The 20,274-nt window shown below is 46.3% G+C and overlaps 2 protein-coding genes across 8 annotated transcripts in view; one reads left to right on the top strand and one right to left on the bottom strand.

Annotated features, from left to right (window-relative positions):
• Nucleotides 1–20,274, bottom strand: part of LOC127395183 (uncharacterized) — a 432,114-nt gene that overhangs the window by 259,870 nt on the left and 151,970 nt on the right. The gene's annotated exons all lie outside the window — the stretch shown is intronic.
• The window catches only part of LOC127395200 (spindlin-Z), a 149,678-nt gene continuing 145,462 nt past the window's right edge, over nt 16,059–20,274 (top strand). For 4 of the 7 annotated variants that reach the window (XM_051641780.1, XM_051641775.1, XM_051641781.1 and 1 more), the window contains exon 1: nt 16,059–16,470. The gene's annotated coding sequence lies outside the window, so the exon portion shown is untranslated. Of the gene's footprint in view, nt 16,471–17,353; nt 17,573–18,156; nt 18,207–20,274 lie in introns of all 7 variants that reach the window. The other 3 variants (XM_051641777.1, XM_051641779.1, XM_051641778.1) reach the window with 3 other exon arrangements.

Below are 20,274 nucleotides of genomic sequence, written 5' to 3'. Positions count from 1 at the left end.
GAAGGGCACCTCTAATTTTGAGCATACCTAAAGGTGCTCAATTTAGAGGGCACCTCTAAATTCTCACTACTTGTACCTAATATACAGGGATCTTGAGTCATCCATCTACTCTGATTGGAGAACCACTCACTGGAGACTGGAGCAGCCATCCTCCTGGAGGGGCCTCCTCCTGTATTTGCTTTACCTCACAGCTCATGTACACATGACTGTAGGGCAGGAGGAGGTTTCTTATCCCACTTTTTCACGTCCTTCCCATAATCATGCAGGAGACACCACAGGATACTTCATCCTATACTCTGTTTCTCTCAATTCGGTTTCATAGAAGGGCATCTCCTCCTAATGGCTGCAATATGGCCCCCTTCCCATGTTGGGGAAGAATGGGGTCTAACCAGTCTCTTAGTCATCTACGGCTGAGACCCTGGCCCGATGGAGAGTAGATACAGCATCTACATACTGTCGTGCTTTATTAACCATGTCATGGACACTTGGTACGAGTACTTCATCAACCCATATAATTACTGACATTGTATGGGAAAGTGCTGATAGTACACTCTGCACAAACTTTTGCAGCATAGGCTTTGGGCATGGTATTTCATCAGGATCTACAGTCTGACCATTATCATAAATCACATTTCTCACAGCTAATTATCTCAAATATTTGATAGCTCTTTTAAGCATGAGTGCTCTGACTGGGGGGCGGTCCATATTATCTCTATAGGGATTCCTGTCCCTTACAGCTGACAAGAGTTGCCTCCACAGGCTGATAATTCTGGCATCTTTCCCAATTGCCCTGCATCTCTAGCCAGGGATCCCAACTCCTTGGCTTCTCTCTCATCCAAATCCATGGTAACAGCCCCATCATACCAGCATTGGGGTAACCAAGTGAGAATTGGTTCACCTTCATGACCAAAGTCCTTTATCAGAGTATGCAAGTCCTTCATAGAGTAGGATTGAACAATTACTTCTGGTTCTGAGTCCTCCTCCTCAGATGACTGTCTGAGAAGGACCCACTCCATTAACTGCTTGAGAAGGACCAGTCTTATCATCACCTCCCTGATCTTGTAAAACCTTGGGAGATTTTGCACAGGGATAAGGGCTGGGAACTAACATTCTCTTTTTCTTTGCTTTGCTCCTGGTCACAGCGTCAACTAGTACCAGTGTGGACTGAGTGAGAGCGGCCATAGTAGCTGCAGCAGTAGCAGCAGGGCTTGCTTCCTGAATTGGAATAGCAGCAGTGCCTGTGGGGGAGGAAGCAGTGGCTGCAGAGGCAGTGGTAGTGCTCTCTTTACGAGTGGCAGCTCTCACTCTCCGAGCAGCACCTCTCAACCTACGAGTGGGTGTGCTCACTCTCAGAGTTGGAATAGTTGTCTTATGCCTCCCCAATACATCAAAAGCATTAATAATGTTCAGCAGGACATTCAGAAACACCCCTAATACCATAAAGCTATTTTGATCAAAATCTGGTGGTAGAGTCAGCTGGAGAGAAAACGGAGAAGTATAGTTTCCCAAGATAAGGCTGAAAGTGCAATTACCAACAAATTTCTGTCTACATTAAACATCACTGCAAAATGTACCGCAATGCATGTCAGTATTAAGGACCATATCACAACTACAGCTCTTGAGCAGTGCTTACCATTGATAAACCACAAAGAAACACCAATACCAGCTACAAAGCAACATATTGCATACCCTACATACCACAGGTACAGCAGTGTACTGTTCAATTTCTAACCCTTTGAGACTTTCAAGAGAAAACCTCTCAACGGAGCTATCCAGGTATCATCCTACCAGAGTCCGAATTCAAACTATTCAGACAATTAGTCAGAATTTAAGCCTAGGCTCAAGCTAATGAGCTTGGGTCACGTTGGGCGCCAATAAATCTATAACAGTTTAAAACTGGGCTGGCAATTAAACGAATGACAGATTGTTCTGTATTAACCCCTATTCCTCCCCCTATAGTGAAGGGAGAGGGAGTAAGGGAGAGAGACTTACAGGGTGGAAACTAAATTACACAACTTTAATAAAACATTAGTGATGAAAAGGAAAATAATGAAACATATACAAATATAGAATCATAGAATCATTAAGGTTGGAAGAGACCTTAAAGATCATCAAGTTCCAATGCCCCTGCCATGAGCAAGGAACCCTACCACTAGACCAGGTTGCACAAAACCTCGTCCAACCTGGCCTTATAAACCTCCAGGGATGGGGCATCAACAACCTCCCTGGGCAACCCATTCCAGTTCCTCACCACCCTTATAGTGAAGAATTTCTTCCTAATATCTAACCTAAATCTCCCCTCTTTCAGTTTAAAACCATTACCCCTTGTCCTATCACTATCTTCTCTGATGAAAAGCCCCTCCCCAGCTTTCCTGTAGGCCCCCTTCAAGTACTAGAAGGCTGCTATAAGGTCTCCTTGGAGCCTTCTCTTCTCCAGGCTGAATAGCCCCAACTTTCTCAGTCTGTCTTTATAGCAGAGGTGCTCCAGCCCTTTGATCATCTTTGTGGCCCTTCTCTGGACCCCCTCCAACAGGTCTATATCTTTCTTGTGCTGAGAGCATCAGAACTGTACACAATATTCCAGGTGGGGTCTCACCGGAGCAGAGTAGAGGGGCAGAATCACCTCCCTGGCCCTGCTGGCCACATTTCTTTTAATGCAGCCCAGGATACAGTTGGCTCTCTGGGCTGCAAGCACACACTGGTGGCTCATGTCGAGCTTCTCATCTACTACCACCCCTAAGTCCTTTTCCTCGGGACTGCTCTCTAGCTATTCTCCCCCCAGCCTGTATTTGTGCCTGGAGTTGTGCCGACCCAGGTGCAGGACCTTGCACTTGGCCTTGTTGAACTTCATGAGGTTGGCATTGGCCCACCTCTCCAGCCTGTCAAGGTCCCTCTGGATGGCATCCCTTCCCTCTAGGGTGTCAGCCACACCACACAGCTTGGTATTGTCAGCAAACTATCTGAGGATACACTCAATCCCACTGTCCATGTCTCCAACAAAGATGTTAAACAGCACTGGTCCCAGTAGACATCTCTGAGGGACACCACTCGTCTCCTGCCTCCATTTGGACATTGAGCCATTGACCACAGCTCTCTGGGTGCGGCCATCCAGCCAATTTCTTATCCACCGAGTAGGTCATCTGTCAAATCCATGCCTTGTCAGTTTGGAGACCAGGATGTCATGTGGGACAGTGTCAAAGGCCTTGCATAAATCCAGGTAGATGATGTCAGTTGCTCTGCGACCATCCACCCTCTCTGTAGCCTTGTTGTAGAAGGCCACCAGATTGGTCAGGCATGACTTGACCATATATACTAATAAATATATATACCAGGCATATATATATATATATATGACATATATGGCATGACTTGTATATATACCAATATATACAAAAGCATTATTACCTCCCTCCTCAATAACGCCCACGTCACCACTGAGGCTGCAAGGCAGGCCCTGGAAAAGTCCCGGACCCAACTCCTGAAGTCAGCGGCAGACACAGGAGCTGGGATGCAGGAATGCAGGGATTCAGGAACGCATGGATCAGGATCAAAGGCAGACAAATGGACGGAGTCCTCCCAGGATCCGGCTATGGACAAAGAGAGCTTTATCCTCATGATCCCTCACATTTATACAGAGTATGATGCATATGGGAGGGAATACTTTGACTGGTTGGTTTTGGTTACCTGTCTGGTCCATTCCTCCCCAAAGGACGGTCACAGGTGTGACCCCTCTACTCCCTTCTGGTTCTGGATCACAAGATGTTTTTTCAGAACCAAGCGGTAACCTTGGTTCTACATACCATTCTCTAGCAGTAACTATAAGCATTGAGCGTTATCAGTCCTAGAAGACGACACTGACTGGAAAATATCCCGTTAATTTCAGGGATCTCGTTAGGTCATACAGAGAGAAAATTAGAAAGGCAAAAGCCCAGCTAGAGCTCAATCTGGGACTGTCATAAGAGACATTAAAAAAAAGTTTTTACAAATACAACAACAAAAAGAGAGCCAAGCCATCCTCTATTGGATGTGGGGAGGGAATATTGCAACAAAGCATGAGGAAAAGGCTGAGATACTTTATGCCTTCTTTGCCTCTGTCTTTAATAGTCAGACCAGCTACCCCCAGGGTATTCAGCCTCCTGAGCTGGAAGATACGGACAGAAAGCAGAACAACTCCCCCATAAGTTGGGCACAGAAGAACCTCATGAGGTTCAATAAGAGCAAGTGTAGGGTCCTGCACCTGGGAAGAAAGAACCCCATGCACCAATACAGGTTAGGGGTGGATCCGCTGGAAAGTAGATCAGAGGAGAAGGATCTTGGAATCCTGATAGAGAGTAAATTATCCATGAGCCAGCAATGTGCCCTTGCTGCCAAGAAGGCCAACAGAATCCTAGGTTTCATAAAGAAGAGCGTGGCCAGTAGGTCAAGGGAGGTAATTCTCCCCCTCTACTCTGTCCTGGTAAGGCCACATCTGGAATACTGCATCCAGTTCTGGGCTCCCCAGTTCGAGACAGGGAGCTACTAGAGAGAGTGCAGAGGAGAGTGACAAAGATTATAGAAGAATTGGAGTATCTCTCTTATGAGGAAAGGCTGAAAGAGCTGGAACTCTTTAGCCTGGAGAAGAGAAGGCTGAAAGGAGACCTTATCAATGTATACAAGAATCTAAAGGGTGGGTGCAAGGAAGATGGAGACAGGCTCTTCTCAGTAGTTCCCAGTGTCAGAACAAGGGGCAACAGGTACAAGTTGGAACATAAGGAGTTACATTTAAATATGAGGAAAAACTTCTTTACAGTGAGGGTGACAGAGCACTGGAATAGGCTGCCCAGGGAGGTTGTGGGGTCTCCATCTCTGGAGATATTCAAAACCCGCCTGGATACAGTCCTGTGTAAAGTGCTCTAGGTTATCCTACTTCAGTGGGAGAGTTGGACTAGATGATCTCTAGAGGTCCCTTCCAACTCTAGCAGTTCTGTGATTCTGTGATAATCCAGAAGGAAGCAGTTAATGACCCGCTATGGCACCTGGACAATCACAAGTCTATGGGGATGGATGGGATACACCTGAGAGTACTGAGGGAGCTGGTGGAGGAGCTTGCCAAGCCTCTCTCCATCATTTGTCAACAATCCTGGTCAACAGAGGAGGTCCCAGGCAACTGGAGGTTTGCCAATGTGACCCCCATCTACATGAAGGGCTGGAAGGAGGATCTGGGGAACTACAGGCCTGTCAGCCTGACCTCAGTATCGGGGAAAATAATGGAGAGGTTTATCTTGAGTGTGCTTGCATGGTGTGGGAAACCCCCAGTACCGGCTTGCGACACATAGCAAGTACAGGACAGCTGGGAAATCAGGCCCAGTCAACGTGGGTTCAGGAAAGGCAGGATCTGCTTGACCAACCCGATCTCCTTCTATGATCAGGTGACCTGCCTGGTGGATGAGGGAAGAGCGGTGTACATTGACTATCTGGACTTGGGAAAGGCCTTTGACACTGTCTCTCACAGCATTTTCCTAGAGAAGCTGGCGGCTCATGGCATAGACAGGTACACTCTCTGTGGGGTTAAAAACTGGCTGGCTGGCTAAGCTCAAATTGTTGTAGTGAACGGGGTTGGATCCAGTTGGAGGCCAGTCACCAGCGGTGTCCCCCAGGGCTCAGTTTTGGGGCTGGTCTTGTTCACTATTGTCACAGTTTGACTCAGGATCAACAATGCTCTCGATCCCCTCCCACCCAGGTAGGGAAGGAGAGAGAGAATAAGAGAGAGACTCTCTGGATTGAAAACTAAACTACACAGCTTTCATTAAACAGTAATGATAAAAGAAAATATATACAATTATATACAAATGTGTTCAGGAATGTGCAAAACCCTATTGCCTCCCCCCACCGCCAGCAACTCCCACAGCACTCTTCTTAGCTGTGAACAGTCCCGAAAAGTCCCAGACTGCTGCCAGAGAGAGCATAGAGTTATGAGGGTCAGGAGAGCTTGAACCTAGGGGTTGACAGTGATGGATGGATGGATGGATGGATGGATGGATGGATGGATGGATGGATGGATGGAGTCCTCCCTGGACGCCAGACATGGACGGAAGAGAAAGGGAAGAAGAAGCAGGAAGGAAGTTGTCTTCTGTGATCTCTGACCTTCCTCTTGATAAGGAGAGCTAACATGTAAAGGGTTAATAGTGTAGGCATTTAGATACTCTGGTTAGCTTTTGTATTTAACATATAGCTGTGTTTGCAATATATTGTGTAAGGGAACAATTGAACAGGAAAACGCCTCAGGAAAAGTGGAACCCCTCAAGGCCCTGGTGTTGACTAGAGAGGATGTGGACCAGAACAAACCGGTTTAGTGGTGAAAAACACCAAAAGGTGAAAAGTACACAGCGAGGAAGACCGTAGGTCTTCCCTCCAGAGACCCCGACCCACGACCACCAGGAAGCACTGCACAGGCGCAGTGGGGAGGAACTTGAGGCAGAGACTATGATAACGATTTCCTGGGGCTAATTGTAATAACTCCTCCCAATTCTGGAAATGTAATGCATATGTAATAGTGAGTAATGAATATGTAACATGTTGTAGCATATAATGAGCCAGTAAATTACTGCAGGGTGTGCACCTTTGTGGTGGAGCGATCCCCTGTGCACCCAGCGCTGAATAAACATACTTTATACTTTATAACCCTAACAGGTTGTAGAGTCTCATTTTCTGCATGTCACTCTGAGCTTACATAGATATATGGAATGGAATATCTCTGGCCAGTTTTGCTGTCTGTCTAATTCAGCTTCCTATGGGAGGGTCATAGATCTCCCAGTAGTGTCTGAGCCGACAGGGCAAAGACATGATCTTGGAGTCCCAGCAATAACAAACATTCCAGCGTTTGTTATCAGTCCTAGCTGGAACACTTTGCTGCTAGTTAAAAGAAAGCTTACTGAAGGAAAAAAAATCAGTAAAAGTGGCTTCATCCTGGCTCAAATCAGGACAAATATCTTTATCAATGATGTGGATGAGGGGACTGAGTGCTTCCTAAGTAAGTTTGCAGATGACACCAAACTGGGCAGGAGTGTTGATTTGCTTGAAGAAAGGAAGGCTCTGCAGAGGGACCTGAACAGGCCGGATTAATGGGCCAAGGCAAATTGTTTGAGTTTCAATAAGGCCAAGTGCCGGGTCCAGCAATTGGTTACAACAACCCCATGTAACACTACAGGCTTGGGGCAGAGTGGCTGAAAAGCTGCCTGGTGGAAAAGGACCTGGGGGTGCTGGTTGACAGCCAGCTAAACATGAGCCAGCAGTGTGCCCAGGTGGCAAAGGTGGCAAACAGCATCCTCCTGGCCTGCATCAAGAATACTGTGGCCAGCAGAAGTAGGGAAGTGATTGTGCCCCTGTACTCAGCATTTCTGAGGCTGCACCTTTAGTACTGTATTCAGTTCTGGCCCCCTCACTACAAGGACACTGAATTGCTGGAGTATGTCCAGAGAAGAGCAACCAAGCTGATGAAGGGTCTAGAGAAAAACTCTTATGAGAAGCAGCTGAGGGAACTGGGATTGTTCAGTTTGATGAAAAGTAGGCTGAGGGGAGACCTCGTTGTTCTCTACAACTACCTGAAAGGAGGTTTTGAGCTCCTGGTTTGAGCCAGAATGAAGCCAGTTTTCTTTTTACTGTTTTTTTTTTTTCTTCTCTTTTAAGGATCACACTTGCTGAAAGTAGCATCAGATTTTCCAGCTAGTGGACTGATAAGGCTTGAATGTTTATATTTACTGATGAGAGACCAAGACCACTTTGCTCTGCTTGTTGAATCTGCTGCTTCAGACACTAAAGGAGCACAAGAGCCATATCTACAACCTCCCATAGGGAAGAGACAGATAGCAAAATTGGCCAAGGAGATTATTCCATCCCATATTTGAGCACGCGGCAGCGGTGAGAGCGCAGAGCGGCAGCGGTGAGAGCTGCTCCTTTAATTACTGAGGATTAGAGAAGAGACCGGGCTTCCCGGAGACGGCGAAGCCGGAGCAGAGCGAGGAGACCCGAGTCTGAGCGGGAATCCTGAGAGGAGCAGGAAGGCTGACGTGGCAGGGGGTGTGGCTGAGAACCGCGGCAAGGTTTAAAAGCGGCCATCTCGGCAGCTCCCTCAGAGCAGGCGGCAGCGGTGAGAGCGCAGAGCGGCAGCGGCCGTCACAGGAAGTGAAGTAGCGCGAGGGCAGGGGGAGAGCGGCGTGAGTGGAGGCAGGAAGCAGAGAACACCAGTAAATTTCTCTAGCATGGTGGCAACACGCCCTAAAACTGTATTGAAGAAGGATATGGGAACTCAGACGGAGGTTCTGAGCAGGCACGCAGCCGTGCAGGTCTCTGGCTGCAGCGAGTGCCTGAGCCTGGCACTGGTGCCAGAGGGAGCCAGTGGCACCGCGTGTGTGCGGTACGAGCAAATCGATGATCTCCTCAGGCAGGTGGTTAGACTAACAGAGGAGGTTGAAAGACTGAGAATTATCAGAGAATGTGAGAATGAAATAGATTGGTGGAGTCAAACCCTGAGGCAAGGGCAGGAGGAAGAGATGCTAGAACAAGTGATGGATCCTCTCCCCTCCTGTTCTCAGACAGAAGGAGAGAACTTTAGGAACATGGAGGAATGGAGGGAGGTCCGTCCTCGGAGAGGCAAGAAAAAACCCTCCCAACTCCGTCCATCCTTTGAATTGCCCTTGAAGAATAGGTACGAGGTCTTGGAACTTCAGGGAAAGGAAAATGAAGCTGGAGTGACAGATTTGTCTAGTGAACCGCCTAGGACTTGTCGCTCAGCTCCACGACTTAGGACTTCTTCAACTAAGAAGGAAAGGAGGGTAGTTGTGGTGGGTGACTCCCTTCTGAGGGGAACAGAGGGGCCCATCTGTAGACCTGACCCATCCCACAGGGAGGTCTGCTGCCTCCCTGGGGCTCGCATTAGAGATGTTAAAAGGAAACTCTCTAGTATGGTAAATCCATCTGATTACTACCCACTGCTGATTTTTCAGGTTGGCAGTGACGAAATTACTACAAGAAATGTAAGGGCAATGAAGAGAGACTTCAGGGCCCTGGGACGGCTAGTTAGGGGGTCTGGAGCACAAGTCGTGTTTGCCTCCATACCTCCTGCAAGAATGGGTGGAGAGATAAGCAGGAAGAGTTTAATGATGAACGAATGGCTAAGAGACTGGTGCCAAAGGCAGGGCTTTGGCTTTTTTGATCATGGGCTGCTCTATGAGACACCTGGCCTGATGGTGGTGGGTGGGATGCACCTGTCCCAGAGGGGGAAAAGGCTTTTGGGGCAGGACTTAGCAGGGCTCATTGAGAGAGCTTTAAACTAGATGTGAAGGGGGAAGGGGAGAAAACTGGGTCTGTTAGGGACAAGCCCAAGAGGAACATACCAGGGCCTGTAGGAGGATGGGCTAAGGAGGATTTAGTCCCACCGATGTGCTCTACTTGCTTCCTGAAATGCCTGTACACCAATGCACGCAGCATGGGGAATAAACAGGAAGAGTTAGAGGTCTGTGTGCGGTCTAAGGGTTATGATCTGGTAGCAATAACAGAGACATGGTGGGACAGCTCACACGACTGGAATGTGGCCATGGATGGCTATGTGCTTTTTAGGAAAGATCGGTCGGTGAAGCGAGGTGGTGGAGTTGCTCTTTATGTGAGAGAGCAACTAGAATGTATTGAGTTTTGTACAGGGGCTGATGAGGGGCGAGTTGAAATTCTGTGGGTAAGAATTAAAGGACAGGGTAGTATGGGTGACACAGTTGTGGGGGTCTACTACAGACCTCCTGATCAAGATGAGGAAGTTGATGAGGCTTTCTACAGGCAGCTGAAAGCAGCCTCACAACTGCAGTCCTTGGTCCTCATGGGAGATTTTAACTATCCCGATATCTGCTGGAAGACTTATACAGCCAGCCTTTCACAGTCTAGGAGGTTCCTCCAATGCATTGATGACAACTTCTTAATGCAAATGGTGGATGAGCCGACTAGAAGAGGAGCGCTGCTGGATCTTGTGCTCACCAACAAGGAGGGCCTTATTGAAGCAGTGGTGGTCAATGGCAACCTTGGCTGCAGCGACCATGAGATGGTGGAGTTCAGGATCCTGTGTGGGAGGAACAGAATTTCCAGCAGGACCAGAACCCTGGACTTCTACAGAGCAAACTTCAGCCTCCTCAACCAATTGTTAAGGGAAGTCCCATGGGACAGAGTGCTAGAAGGTAAAGGGGCTCAAGATAGCTGGACAATATTCAAGGACCACTTCTTGCAAGCACAGCATCAGTGTGTCCCAATGGGTAGAAAATCTAGTAAGGGAGCTAGGAGACCAGCGTGGTTAAAAAAGGAACTGCTGGGCAAACTCAAGTGGAAAAGGAAAATCTATAGATCATGGAAGGAGGGACTGGTCACTTGGGAGGAATATAGGAATGTTGTCAGGGAATGTAGGGAGGCAACTAGGAAAGCTAAGGCCTCCTTGGAACTTAACCTTGCAAGTCGGGTTAAGGACAATAGAAAGGGCTTTTTCAAATACATAGCCAACAAAGCTAATACCAGAGGCAATATAGGCCCACTGCTGAATGAGGTGGGTGCCCTGGTGACAGAGGATATGAAGAAGGCAGAGGTGCTGAATGCCTTCTTTGCCTCTGTCTTTACTCCTGTCTTTACTCCTGCAGGCTTTTCCCATGAGCCCCAGATTCATATAACCCCAGAAGTAGTCAAGATAGGTGAGGACATAGTAGATGAAGATTGGGTTAGGGATCAGTTGCATAATCTGGACATCCATACATCGATGGGTCCGGATGAAATGCATCCAAGGGTGCTGAGGGAGCTGGCGGAGGTCATTGCTAGTCCACTCTCCATCATCTTCGGTAAGTCATGGGTAACTGGAGAGGTGCCTGAGGACTGGAGGATAGCAAACGTCACTCCAGTCTACAAGAAGGGCAAGAAGGAGGACCCGGGTAACTATAGACCGGTCAGCCTCACCTCCATCCCTGGAAAGGTGATGGAACAACTTGTCCTTGGCACTATCTCTAGACATATCAAGGAGATGGGGGTCATCAAGAGCAGTCAACATGGTTTTACCAAGGGTAAGTCATGTTTGACTAACCTCATAGCCTTCGATGAGGAAATTACTAGGTGGATAGATGATGGTAGAGCAGTAGATGTGGTCTATCTTGATTTCAGTAAAGCATTTGACACAGTCTCCCACAGCATCCTTGTAGATAAGTTGATCAAGTATGGGTTTGATGATCAGGCAGTGAGGTGGATCAAGAACTGGTTGAAAGGAAGAAGTCAGAGAGTTGTAGTCAATGGGGCAGAATCTAGTTGGAGGCCTGTGACTAGTGGAGTCCCTCAGGGGTCGGTACTGGGACCGGTGTTGTTCAATATCTTCATCAACGACCTGGATGAGGGCACAGAATGTACCCTCAGCAAGTTTGCTGATGACACCAAGCTGGGAGGAGTGGCTGACACACCAGAAGGCTGTGCTGCCATTCAGAGAGACTTAGACAGGCTGGAGACTTGGGCGGGGAAAAACCTGATGAAGTTTAACAAGGGCAAGTGTAGAGTTTTGCATTTGGGGAAGAAAAACGCCATGCACCAGTACAGGTTGGGGGCTGACCTGCTGGAGAGCAGTGTAGGTGAAAGGGACCTGGGGGTCACGGTAGACAGGAGGATGACCATGAGTCAGCAGTGTGCCCTTGTGGCTAAGAAGGCCAATGGCATCCTGGGGTGTATTAGAAAGGGTGTGGTTAGTAGGTCAAGAGAGGTTCTCCTCCCCCTCTATTCTGCATTGGTGAGGCCACATCTGGAGTATTGTGTCCAGTTCTGGGCCCCTCAGTTCAAGAAGGACAGGGAAGTGCTTGAAAGAGTCCAGCGCAGAGCCACAAGGATGATTAAGGGAGTGGAACATCTCCCTTATGAGGAAAGGCTGAGGGAGCTGGGTCTCTTTAGTTTGGAGAAAAGGAGACTGAGGGGGGACCTCATCAATGTTTACAAATATGTAAAGGGTGAGTGTCAAGACGATGGAGTTAAGCTTTTTTCGGTGATGACCAGTGATAGGACAAGGAGTAATGGATACAAGTTGGAGCATAGGAGGTTTAAGATGAATATCAGGAAAAATTTTTTTACTGTAAGAGTGACAGAGCACTGGAACAGGCTGCCCAGAGAGGTTGTGGAGTCTCCTTCGCTGGAGACATTCAAAACCCGCCTGGACGCCTTCCTGTGTGATGTACTCTAGGTGACCCTGCTCTGGCAGGGGGGTTGGACTAGATGATCTTTCGAGGTCCCTTCCAACCCCTAGGATTCTATGATTCTATGATTCTATGATATTTACGTGACACTCAGTATAAATTCAGGTATCACGGAAGTCAAGCCCTTCTTCTTCTTCCCTTCTCTTTCTTCTATGGTGACACGGCCTGGATTTAATAACTCAGGAAGGTTAGAACTGGACCCCCTTGCTTTCTAAACTCCTGCTGCAATAGAGGAGCCTAGGTGCGGCTGGATCCAATCCTGTACGTGTCGCAACTCAGACTGAGCAGCCCAGGGAGATTAGGACTGAACCCCCTTGCTTTCTAGACTTCCTTCAGAGAGGAGTTGAGGTGCGGCTGGGCCCAAAATCCTTCTCTCAGACCTGGTCTTTTCCCAAAGAGAGTAAATGTATTACGGTCCAAGTAAAAGCTCGACCGTCCAATACCCCTTGATCAGATTAAGGTGTAGCGACACATAAGGTCTGTTTATAACAAATAACACATTTATTACACTAGTAGGAGTTAATGTTGAACAACCTAAACAAAACCACCTGCATATATATATCAAGTAAGGAAAAGGGGATGAGAAGAAAAAGGTGAGAGGGAGTGGGGGGAAGATGAGAGAGAAAGAGAGAGATAAAGAAAGAGAGAGACTGAGGACAGGAAAAACACTGGTCCTGGATCCAGCGACATTGGTCCAGCCAATGGGGAGGGTCAGTGTCCATGGTCAGTGTAGATGAAACTCCCAAAGCCCACCATTGCAGCCCCTATTTTACAGGCCTAGAGTACGAGTGATTGAGCCATACATGTGTGAGCAGCTGGAGTGGACCTACTTAGGCCCCTCTATCATTGTCCTTATCTCAAGTGTTATCTCATCTATGCAGGCCCAAGGCGGTATGCAGGCCATTGCTGTAGTCTCCATCCTCCCAGGCAGGCCTTTTGGGATGCATATGAGCAGGGGCTACAATGGGGTTTCAATACCATTTCCCAAAGTAGGTCCGGAGGGCTGGTCCCTGGTCCCTCACACATGGCCGGAGTCCAGGGAGGTCTCAAGTCTATCCATCTCTTTCAATCCCTGAAGCTTATGCGTTCCTGACCCTTGTAACTCTACCCTCAGCTCCTGTTTGCTCTTCCGCTGTCTCCAGAAGTGGTCTGGGACTTTTCGGAACTGCTTACAGCTAAAGAGAATGCCATGGGAGTTGCTGGGGGTGGGGGGAGGCATTAGGGGGTTTGTACATTCTTGCACATACTTGTCTATATTTGTACATATTTTCTTTTATCACTAGTATTTAATTAAAGCTGTCAAGTTTAGTTTTCAATCCAGAAAGTCTCTCTCCTTAATCTCTCATTTCCCTACCTGGGAGAGGGGGGGATAGGATCCAGAGCATTGTTGTCATTGGTTTTAATTGCCAATCCTGAGTCAAACAGTGACAGGAGGTTGCAAGGAGGTGGGCATTCGACTCTTCTCCCATGTAAATAAGAATAGGACTAGAGGAAATGGCCTGACGTTGCACCAGAGGAGGTTTAGACTAGATATCAGGAAGAATTTATTTACCAAAAGAGTAGTCAGGCACTGGAACAGGCTGTCCAGAGAGATGGTGGAGTCACCATCCCTGGAGGTACTAAAAAAACATGTAGAGTTTGCATTTCAGGACATGTTCTAGTGGGCATGGTGGGGTTTTTGTTGTTTGTTGTTTTTTTTCTGGGGTTGACGGTTGGACTGTCATCTTAGAGGTCTTTTCCAACTGTGAAAATTCTTTGATTCTGTACTTTGAAGCATTCAAAAAGACTAGGAAGTTTATGTACAGCTGTGACTGGTACCTCCTGCTCCTGACCCCTGATAATATGGTTAGCATAACTAATGCCATTTTATAAGCAAAATGGCCCTTCTCTGTGACTGAGCTGGTCACATATTAGTCCCCATTCCCCTCCTCATCAGGCCTTGAAGGTCCTGTGCACCAGGCAGACTTCTCCCCTTCCCTATTGGCCTCTATATTTCTGGGCATCAGGCAGACTTTTCTCCTTACTGCCCTTGAAGGTCCCAGGCACCTGGCCAAACCAGGTGGTGGTGACCCTGACACAGAACAGGGAAATGTAGCAGCACACAGAGCATTGTCTATAAAAGCAAGCAGTTACAAGTCCTAAGTGGGACTTGGACCAGAACTGCTGCTGGATGACAAAACCTGTGATCCTCCAGTGGTCAGGGATGCCTCCATCATTATCTGCTTCTTCCAAGGATTGAGTGACTAATTTTCTTTTGCATATTTCAAGTTTATTTATGATTGTTAAAATGATATGCAAGCCAAGTATTAAGATTTGACCCCAACTGCAGAGGGCCCAGGTGATTAGAAACCATAAGCTAAGCTGTGCTATAAAATCCTGTGCTACTCTATTTATTAAATTGTGCTATGCTGATTCTGCTTTTTAAAAATCCCGTGCTACTCTAATAATAAGATTCTATGCTATGCTAATAAAAAAATTCTGATAAAAAAGAAAGCTTTAATTGTAACTACAATTTAGTGTTGTCATCATTCTGCCAAGGATCCCCAGAAGAACCTATCTGTCCCCGTAGTGTTGGGTGACAACAGCATTAAAAAAAAAAAAAAAAAAGAAAATTTTCAGGATATTATTAATTAGGTTAAGTTGCATTTTGGTTTCACAATATGATGTCCTTCAATCAAACTCTTCTCAGCTCAAATAAACAACCCTTCATGGCTGTCTCCACACATTGAAGTTTCTTTGTCTTATGATATTGTAACAGAAAAACGTCATATCATGTCATGCTATACCTGCCAAGGTCTACTTTCCATTTTGTTCTTTGTCAATCTAAAGCTATGAACAGCTCTTGAAATTATATCCTTGAATAATGGAGAAAATATGATAGACCATGATTTGGTGACAGCACATCTTATTTTAATAATTTTGTCTGTATCTTAATTTTAATTTCTGGTAGGCGTAAAATAAATGATCAAGACCACACAATCATTAGGAGCTAAGAACATTATTAGTGTATAATTGCTGCATCATTATCTGGAGACCCAAGACCCCTACTAAGGACAAGCAATCAACTAAGAATTTTTGTGAGAACCGAGGTTTCCTTACCTGAAGGATCCATATCTAAGAGAAACATGAATTGCTGATGCCTAATAACTTTGCAGAAGTTGATGACAGAAACATCTGGATTAACAGGTAAACCACAAAGATACTGACTGATAATGATGCTGCAAGACCTACAAAATATATTTTTGTACTGTATGTTGCTATGCTGTACCACATTTGTGATTGGATAATTAGAAATTTGCATTAGTAGGTAACTGGATGATTCATATCATACCTTTGTAGTGTAAGGCATAAGACCCCTAAAGAAATATCCCTTGGGTGCACCCAATTTGACTGAGACATCTCATGCACATGAATAAATATTTATCTTTGTAATTCTATAATTTGTGTCCTAGCCTCTCTCCTCAGTCGACATGGGCTGTTTCATAACACAGGATATCCATAGCGGATTTCTCTTTCTTATGATAGCTACGCATTTTCTTTCCTATGATGGTGAGGGGGCGGCGGAGAGCTGCTGTCTCCCCAAGGCCTGGTTAGGGAAGCGGTACCACTGCCATAAAGCACTGTGGCCACTTTACGAGGCAGCACTGGACCCACCGCGGTGGGTGGGCGGACTGACGGGAAAGGAAAGGCGGATGTTCGCCGCTCCAGAGCTTAGTGGCCTGTGTTTGGAGAAGGGCCAACAGAGAACAATCTGCGGTGGAGCACACATCACCCTCCGCTACGACCGGCGACGGAGCACCGAGAGACAGCAGTGGAGGAGGAGCATCAGCAGCTACAAGTGCGACTGCGCGCTAGCGAGTACTGTTGGATTGCTTCCTGTGCTCCTGTCGCAGTTCGGGATTTGCGGTGCGCCTGCACGTTGCCGGAAGGGAGGAGGGCGGTGTTCGGCCCTGTGTTTTGAACGTTTCGATGCGGATAGCTCACTATTTGGCAGGAAGGTGAGGAGGCTTCTATCCTGGCGGTGGAGCTCGTGTACGGAGAGGAGGATTCAAATGTGGCAGAGGCAAACAGGAGGCAGCAGTGGTGACGGCGGAGGGGGACAAACGAGACAAGGGGAGCGGCTGTCCTTACTACTGCTGCAAAGAATCTGAGTGGCGTAGTGAGACAGGAAAACTGTTGCGGCTACAGCGCTAACGCTTCTAGGCTGTCCTCCTGGCAATCCCAGGCGCCCATCCACACCCAGCAGGTGAGTAGCGAATGCGGGGGGAGGGGAGGAATGGGGGACACGGGACGGGAAAGCGCAGCCTGTCGCGCCGCCCTTGGCCTGGCTTAGCCTAGTCTAGTACTGGGTAGAGCCGGAGAGAGTCGTTGCTCCTAGCTTTCCCTCTCCTCCCCCGAGGCTGATGTTATTTATATACTTGCAGTGTTCCGTCTCTGTTACCGTTTCTTCGCTGCCCGCCTCAGGGGGCCGCCCGGAAGGCGCGGGAAGTGGGCGAGAGTGGGGGCCCTAGGGCTCGTGTTGCCGTTCCTATCTTCCCGTCCCACGTAGGGCCTCGGCACCTTGGCAACCCCCACTCTTCCGGGCTCCGGGGGACTGCTGCCTTCCTTTGGCACGGCCCTTCTCGCTGTCCACCACCCCACTCATACCTTGCTGGAGGGGGAGAGGTCGCAGCTGCGCATCCCCCCCTCCTCTTTGTGGAACTATTGTACTGTATGCTGAGGCCTGTCGAGGGGCTCCCGGCAGATAAGCCTCTCTGTCGATAGTGCACGTTGGGGGAAGTGGAAGGAGGTATGCCTCTGCCCTATCATCCATCCTCATCCCTCACGAGAATGAGAACATAGGGCGAAGGGGATGTGAGGGGGGTGGGTGGTGGTGGGGCTTGGCCGCGCCGCAGTAGCCAAAGGCTGGAGCTGGGAGAGTTGCTAACGCGCCGGGCTGGCAGCGCTGGGGTTGCACACGCCACTGCCGCTGTCTGGGACACAGAGAGTGCGCGCGCGCACGCTCTGCTCGGTTCCTTTGTCTGTTGCTGCTGCTGCCGCCGCTGCCGCTTTATCCTCCTCCCTCGGTTCCTTCTCTTTCCTCCCTCCTCTCCTTTTTTTCCCCCTCCCTTCTTTGCACTCTCATCCAGACTCAAAACGCTGCTGCAGTTGCAGGCTTGTAAATACTGGACCAACACACACAACATGGCTGACGCTCGCCTCGCTCCTTCACCAGACTCTCCTCTTTCTCCCTCTGCCTCTGCCGCTTAGCTGCCTCTCTTGCATTTATGCTTTTGTTTCTTCCCCTTCATCTTCTATTAGAAAAAAAAAAAATCACCCTCCTTACTGCGCATGGCGGGATTTCAAGGGTAAGGATCCTCGCTTTTGGAGTCTTTCTCCTTTCGTTTTGCTGTTTACAACAAAATGAAACCTAACATCGGGGGATTTGGGAACCTAGCAAGGCCTGGAGGGAGGGGGAGAATTGGCTGAGCCCTGCTGAGAGAGGCTTGATTGGAATGCACGTATTATTTGGGGGGAGAGGGAGGGCTGGTGCACCTAAGTGAACATCAAAGAGATGAAATGTATTGTGCTTGTTAAATGATCTAGTGCCATTTCTTTCATTTTAAGATGTAGTTCAATATAAGGTTTCAGTTCGGCACAGTCTTTAATAAGACCTGAACTAGTTATGTTTAAATAGGTATTGTGTAGTGCAAAATTATTGTATAGGTTTTTGGGGGTTTCTTGGCTTTCTCAGTATCTCCTTGTCAGTATCTTAAATAGCTCTCAGATCACAGGATATAAAACTGGAATTAACACTTATTTGGTGTCTTTGTGTTGTTAGTTTTCTGTCACAGATTAATTTGCTCTTGTGATGACAATAGCACAAACAAGCATTTTTTGTTGTTGTTAAAAGGAGCACTTTTTCTTAACATGATGCATATATTTTTTAAAGTGTGATACTGAATTCCAAGACAGAATGTTTCTGACCTCTCCTAACACAAGGTAAATAAATGTTCAGTTCAGCACCTCACAACCTTGGTTATTCAGAGTATCCCCTTCTGGCTTTGATGAAAATAGCTTATATTAAAATGATTTGCTGGGGAACAGCATATCTAGGTTTTAATTTAAGAATGTATGCTCAAGGTGCAGTGGATGTGATGCTTTCTAAACATGTTACTGTAACTCATAGCAAATGTTTAATTTTTAAAAGATTATATTTAAAAGCGCAGTCTTTATTCAAAGCATGTACACATTGGTAGCCATGATTTCTATCAGAGCAGTGCCTAAAGTAATGTCCTAACTCTTTACTTTGGCTACTTTGTTTTGGAAGCTTCTAGGGGAGAAGCACTGCCATAGAATAATTGTAGTTTTTATTGAGACAGAAGTAGTTACTGCATTTTAATTTTAGAATTAAGTATCATATATTAATCATTTATTTATTCTATGTTTGCTTTTTCTCTCACTTTTTCCATCCCCATTAACAAGTGTTGATTAACTGAAGGAGAAATATAGTATTGAGTTTACCACAATGTAAAACTTGAGTGGAGTAATCTAAATTGTATTTTGGATTATATATTCATGTCATGGCTCCCAAGCCAACTATAATACTTCTAGATGAAAAAGTCAGGAAAAAGTCTGTAACTTGGTATGTCAGTAGATTTGTGCAGCACTCGGTTCCTCTTAACTATTGTAAACAAATAACCAAATTCGTTATCTAATTTTAACTTTATGAACAGTGGAAAAATGTGCCTGGGATCACTAAAGTAATTTTCAAGTAATGGTGAAATTATTTAATTGAATAATATACAGTACTTATTACTGTTTTCACCATGCAATGGTGGTTGGATTTAACTTTCTGTCTTAATCTAAAATGTGAATTTGCTGATGGCATGCAGAATTTAGGAGGTAAATTGATTTAGCTATCAGAGATGTTGAGGAGAAGGTTTCTACAAGCGGAGATTGTCTTTTTATTTCTTTTGTGTAATTTACATTATAAAACTGCTGTAAATCCATGTTATGCGAGATCTTGTTTGACTTGCTTGCTTGAAAACGTTATTGTATGTATTTCAGAAGGTTGTGGAACCATTATAAATTGTTGTAACAAACTGTGGTGAATATATTAGATTTATATGTAACCTAATTGCAAATACTTGAAATTATTGCAAAGTGGTTGAGATATGTTGTTAAATTATCTTTTATGATGGGATTTTTTTTTGAGATTTATCTGTAAAAGAGTTACTGACAGTATACTGTAAACATGTACAGGTAGGGTTTTATAGTCTTTTTCGCTGAGGTTAGCTTTTAGTGTCTTTAAAAAAAAATGTTATTGTTGAATGCTCTTATGTGCTATTCAAGGTCTGCACCTCCAAATAATGGTGACATTAAATCTTAATTTTAAGAGTAGCTCTATGGATTTCAACAATGCTTAATATGCAGATGAGCTGCTGATCTTTAGACCTCCAATTGCAGGTGGTAGTTTGAACAGAGGACTTTATCTCTTTGTCTAGTAATAATGTTCCAGTTGTTTTTATATGGTTGACTTACAGTAGCCATTTATAGCGAGAACATTTTTATCATTGTGACCAATTGTTGAGTCTACTTGCCATCTTTGAAGTAATCTCTTTATTTTCACTGTCACTTCTGACATAGCTGTATGCATGTTGTAGCTGATAGCTCCCTTGCACTAACAGTGCCAACTACTTTAATTGAAGTGCTTTGGATTCAATACCCACTGTTCCATTTCCTGGGAGTCATCAGTGATGTGTGGTAACCTGGTTAGTCTTAATGTTCCTTTTCAGAGTTTTCTGATTGATTTAGTGTCAGAGTTTTGGGGAGCCTATCTGCCTGCTTAAGCTTAAGACTGCTTGTATCTGCAAATTTGGAAATGCTTTAGGATGAAAGTGCTCCAATAAAATGTGTTGCCATGTTTAAGGTCACTGGTTGATCTCTCATCCTTCTGTTTTCAGTCTTCCTAGTGGTTCAGAGGTAGTCAGTCTTAAATCCAAAGTTCCCTATGTAACTTTGAGTGTAGCCTATTAAGATGACAGTTCCCTCTGAATGTGTACCTCAA

This window comes from Apus apus, chromosome W, assembly GCF_020740795.1.
Source record: "Apus apus isolate bApuApu2 chromosome W, bApuApu2.pri.cur, whole genome shotgun sequence".
NCBI lineage: Eukaryota > Metazoa > Chordata > Aves > Apodiformes > Apodidae > Apus > Apus apus.
The sequence above is the reverse complement of the archived record's forward strand: the minus strand, read 5'-3'. Positions and strand labels throughout refer to the sequence as shown.